Raw genomic sequence first — 6,000 nt, forward strand, 5'->3', positions numbered from 1 at the left:
ATATATATAAATAAATCTATCATCTGCAATCTGTCATCTATCTATCTATCTATCTATCTATCTATCTATCTATATCTATCTATCTATCTATCTATCTATCTATCTATCTATCTATCTATCTATCTATCATCTACCTACCGATGGTCCGTCCAACCATCTCTCTCTCTTTCTCTCTCTCTTATATATCTTTCTGTCTCTCTTTCTCATCTGTCTATCTATCTATCTATCTATCTATCTATCTATCTATCTATCTATCTATCTATCTCTATTGTCATTTGCCACCCATCTTGTATCAAAATAACTCTGTCAGGATTACTACAATCCATGTTTCAACCACCTATGGCAAATCGATCAGTGCCACAGCTTTTTAATCTGAATTATAGGCTTTATGGTTATATTTTTAACTGTTTTTATTTGTATATTTCAACGTTGCAAGCTGCCCAGAACACTTTGGAGTGAGTGGCTGCCTTAAATCATAGTAATCGTAGTAGCAGTTAAGTTTTATGGCACAATGTGTTGGCAAAGCAAGCAATTGGCATAGTTTATGGCAGTGTTTCTCAACCTTTGCAAATCTAGGATCTGTGGACTTCAACTCCCAGAATTCCCCAGCCAGCCATGCTGGGTGACATTACGCTGCCTGGAGGATTCTGGGAGTTGAAGTCCACCTTATCTTAGAATTGAGAGAAAAGTTGAGAAAAGTTCTGGTTTGTGGGATGAGCCCAGGAAATGAGAAACTCTGTAAGGCAGTCCTCAACTTATGTCGGTAACTGAGACATGACCATCATAAAGCGGTCTATGTGACCAGACCCAATTTTAAATCTGTTTTTGCAGTGCTGATAAAACAAATCCCTCAGTATTTAATCAGCCACTGTGGTCCGTAAACAGACCCGTTGTTTGCGAGGCAGTTTTTTTGCTGGGAAACCAGGAGTATATCCTGATATATGTATAGCCCAATATAAGCCCTACCCCCCCCAAAATAAGCCCTAATTAAGATCCTACCCACTCCAGAGTGGACGGGTAAAAATGAAGCTAGGGTGGGGATGCGGGGAGGAGTGGAGCTGCCCTACTACTTACCTTTGGACAGGTGTAGCCAGGCCTCACACACCCCGACACCTGCCTGGATGGCCCATTTCTTCTGCAGCCGGCAAGGCTGGCCAGGCTCTCCTGAAGTCCTCTGGAGCTGAGAACAAAGCTCTGGATCGATCCTGAGCTCTGATATTAGCTGCAGAGGCCTTCAGGAAAGCCTTGCTGGTCACAGAAGAAGTACCTGAAGGCCTTTGACAGCGAAAAGGAGGCCAGGGGTGAGGTGCGCAAGTGAGGTTAGTCAGTGGATGGCATCCTCCGAAAATAAGACCTGGTGCCCTTTCTGGTGGCGAAGAAATTATAAGACAGGGTCTTATTTTTGGGGAAACATGGTAGCTTTTCAGAGGCCTGTCCTAACTTCAAAGTCGCTAAGCAACCATCGTACCTTGAGGAGTCCCTGCAACCTAGCGTTCCGTCAAGGAAACCATTGCATGGCAAGGAAGCAAGGACAGCTGTTGAGTGTGACCACAACGACAAAGCCCCGCTCCTCCATCCCTGGAGGAAGGCCTGTCGTGTCCGATTAAAAGCAAGTCCTCGGCTTACGACTGCAATCGAGCCCCCAAATGTCTGTCGTTAAGCGAGGCCCTTGCTAAAGGAGGTTGGCCCCGTTTTAACGACCTTTCTTTGCCACCGTGGTTAAGGAAATCCCTGTGGTTGTGAAATCCATCACACGGTTGATTTCGCTCGTCAGAAGGTCACAAGAAGGGGACTCACACTGCGACGGTCATAACTACGAGTCGGTGGCCAAGTGTCTGAATTTGATCAGTTGTAAGCGTGAAAAATGGTCGTAAGTCGCTTTTTGGGGGTTTTGCTTTTCTCAGTGTTTTATTATTGTCTCTATTCTGCATCACAGCATTTTTTCAATTTATATTTCTGCAAAATGAATACAGCTTCCTTTCGAAATGTCCTACCTTAAATAAGCCCTGAGTACTTTTAAAGCACATTTTAAAAAGTGTAATTCATATTTTGCAACAAAGAATCTGGCAACGACAAATGGTTACACATTTATGGAGAAAATTGTTTTCAAAAAATCATAATCCCCACTGCCTTTCTAGTAGTGCACCAGGAATTTGTTTGAAACGTAACACCTAGTAACAGTCTATATAATTTAAAAAATGTGAAAAATCTCATCTATTTCAATTGTTCAACAAATGATTCTGTTTAGCTTGGTGCGGAAGACTTCCGGATTTTAAGTCTGTGCGTATATATATATATATTTTACCAATGTTCAAATTTCAACTAATAGGAAAAGTAGCATGATCAAAATGAAAAAGTGCAATTCACAATAACAGTGCATTAGTCTAATACAAAAAAAGGTGGAATAATTTGTTTACGCCAAGAAACCTACTTCAGGAAAAAGTTGCCTGCAAACAAGAGTTAAGTAGAAAAAGAAAGCGGCAAGAAAAGGTCTGAGAAACATGTAGAATAGAATTTTTTTATTGGCCAAGTGTGATTGGACACACAAGGAATTTGTCTTGGTGCAAATGCTCTCAGTGTACATAAAGAAAAGATACTTTCGTCAAGAGTCAAGAATCATCAGGTACAATACAATAATAGTCATAGGGTACAAATAATAGAATAGAATAGAATAGAATAGAATAGAATAGAATAGAATAGAATAGAATAGAATTTTTTTATTGGCCAAGTGTGACTGGACACACAAGGAATTCATTGTCTTTGGTGCAAATGCTCTCAGTGTACATAAAAGAAAAGATATATTCGTCAAGAGTCAAGAATCATCAGGTACAACACTTAATAATAGTCATAGGGTACAATAAGCAATCAAATCATATTAAGAAAACAGTCAATATAAATCGTAAGGATACAAGTGACAAAGTTACAGTCATACAGTCACAAGTGGGAGGGGATGGGTGACAAGGAGCGAGGAGAAGATTAACAGTAATAGTAGTGCAGACTTTGTAAATAGTTGAACAGTGTGGAGGGAATTATTTGTTTAGCAGAGTGATGACGTTTGGGAAAAAACCATCCGTGTGTCTAGTTGTTCTGGTGTGCAGGGCTCTATAGCGTCGTTTTGAGGGAAGGAGTTGAAACAGTTTATGTCCAGGATGTGAGGGGTCTGTAGATATTTTCACAGCCGTCTTTTTGACTCCTGCAGGATACAGGTCCTCCATGGAATGCAGGTTGGTAGCCATTGTTTTTTCTGCAGTCCTAATTACCCTCTGGAGTCTGTGTCTCTCCTGTTGGGTTGCAGAACCAAACCAGACAGTTATAGAGATGCAGATGACAGACTCCATCATTCCTCTGTAGAACTGGATCAGCAGCTCCTTCGGCACTTTGAGCTTCCTGAGTTGGTGCAAAAAGAAATGTCCAAGGAACGTCAGCTGTTGAGTGGATCCAAAGAAGCCCGCGAAGTTTTCGTTAGCTATTTCTTCAACCAAAACCATTTTCATTTCCTTTGGCAGAAAATGAGTTAGGTTTCAGGCGGAAAAGGTCGATTTGACAAAGGAGCATTTATGCAAGTTATCCAGTTTCCACCCCACGTTTTTTTATTTTCTGAGATTGGGCAGCATACAGAAAGACAGGTGAATTTATTTTCCTAATAGGAAACGAGGTTCCCAATTATTTTCAGTGCCGTTGTAGCTTTGAGCAGTCACTAAATGAAACTGTTGTAAGTCGAGGAACACCTTCTACTTAAAAGACCCATCCACCCACCCCACAGGGGAGGAAGCCACTGTTCTCATTCCTATCCTGTGTCTTGAGCTGCTGCTGGTTTCCTCGTGACAGGAAGTGCGGAAAGGAAATAACCCGAAATGGAGAAGTAAAACCAAAGCCCCAGACAAGAAGCTCAGAAACTCCTTCACCACAGAAGCAGCAAGAACCGAAGCAATCCACGTTTCCCTGTTTAAAAACACACACACACACACACACACACACAATTTCTAACTAATGAAACAACCGTTGCAGGATTTGGGGTTTGGCTAGTGTAGAGAAAAGAAGGGCTGGACTTAGAATAACTTGATTGTCACTTTGAACGTATGCCAATTGTCATACATTAAAATCAAATTTTGTTGCATGCAGCTCTCAAAAGGCCACCACCTCCAATATACATGACATGAACATGACAGAATAAATGAATAAATAAAAAAGAATAGAATAGAACATAGAACAGAACAGAAAATAGAATAGAATAAAATTAGAATAGAATAGAATGTAGAATGGAATAGAACATAATATAGAATAGAATAAAACAGAATAGAATAAATTGGGATGGAATGGAATAGAATAGAAAAGAGAATAGAATAGAACAGAATAGGACAGAACAGAATAAGGAATAGAGGAGAGGAGAGTGGAGTGGAGTGGATTGGAGTGGAATGGAGTAGAGTAGAGTAGAGTAGAGTAGAGTAGAGTAGAGTAGAGTAGAGTAGAGTAGAGTAGAGTAGAGTAGAGTAGAGTAGAACAGAAAATATAGAATAGAATAGAGAAAGAATAGAATCGAATAGAATTTGAGAATGGAATGGAACAAAGTAGAGTAGAAGAGAATAGAAGAGAAAATATGGAATAGAATAGAGAAAGAATAGAATAGAATAGAATAGAATAGAATAGAATAGAATAGAATAGAATAGAATAGAACAATAATAGAACAATATATGGAATGGAATAGAATAGAATAACTTTTATTGTCACTTTAAATGTACACTAATCAGCATACATTAAAATGAAATTTAATTGCATACAGCTCTCCACCTCTAATATACGCTACATAAACATGGCTAAATAAATAAATAAATACAAAACTTATGCATATACTCACATATATGCTATGACACAGAGAAACAACACAGTCCAGCTCAGATGTATACATGTACGTGGCAAGAAAAATGAATCTTGCAAGTTTATCAACTATTTAGGGGGTGACATGAGAGCAGCCTTCCAGTATCTGACGGGTTGCCCCAAAGAAGCAGGGTTCACATTATTTTCCAAATCCCCTGAAGGCAGGACAAGAAGCAACAGATGGAAACTAACCAAGGAGAGAAGCAACCTGGAATTAAGGAGGAATTTCCTGACAGGGAGGACCAGTGGAACTGCTTGCCACCAGAAGTTGTAGGTGCTTCATCAGTGGAGACTTTTAAAGAAAAGATTGGACAGCCGTTTGTCTGAAATGGTAGAGGATCTCCTGCTTGAGCAGGGGGTTGGACTAGAAGACCTCCAAGGTCCCTTCCAGCTCTATTCTGATTGATTGAATTGAAATAAGGATGAAATGCGTGGCCTACAGGAAACTGTAGTAATCTGGAATCATGTTGCTCACGTGAAGAGATGTGTACAAAAATAAAAATAAAAATAAATTTGAAGGGAAAAAAAAGGAAACTGGAGGGATGTGTGTGAAAGAGAATATGCTCTGTGGGTGTGGGTGTGTGTATGTGTGTGTGTGTTTGTGTTTGTGTGTGTGTAGGGGTGAATTTAACACATGTCATTCCACAACTCCGGGACAGAACCAGGGTGCAAAACCCATGGGTTCATTTCCCGCCCCCCCACCACAAGCCTGGTACCTCAATGCCATTCTAGCATCTTTTCTCTTTTCTTTGCAAAACCACTTTTCTGTGGTTGTTGGGTTTTTTTTTTTCATCATACATGGCAACTGAACCCCTTTCTTCCTGCAAAGTTGCGTCTCTGCAATTGGGAACTTGAAAGATAAAATATATAATTCTACATATCTTAACAGTGGCCAGGATAGCTTTCTCACAAATGTGGAAAACTCCTAATATCCTGAGTGAGGAATTAGTCCAACAAAAAAATAATGGGATGTGCTGAAATGGACAAGCTCACATTAAAAATGAAAGAGAAAGAGGACTGCAAGTATTATGCAATCTGGCACAAATGGTATGAATGAATATATATATATATTTTCTTAAGTTTTCTCGGGTACTTACATGTATGGTATTCAGCTTTGTTCGGGTA

Source organism: Notechis scutatus, chromosome 3 (assembly GCF_049901735.1).
Source record: "Notechis scutatus isolate UNSWTSFEM ecotype Mainland chromosome 3, rNotScu1.2, whole genome shotgun sequence".
Classification (NCBI taxonomy): Eukaryota; Metazoa; Chordata; class Lepidosauria; order Squamata; family Elapidae; genus Notechis; species Notechis scutatus.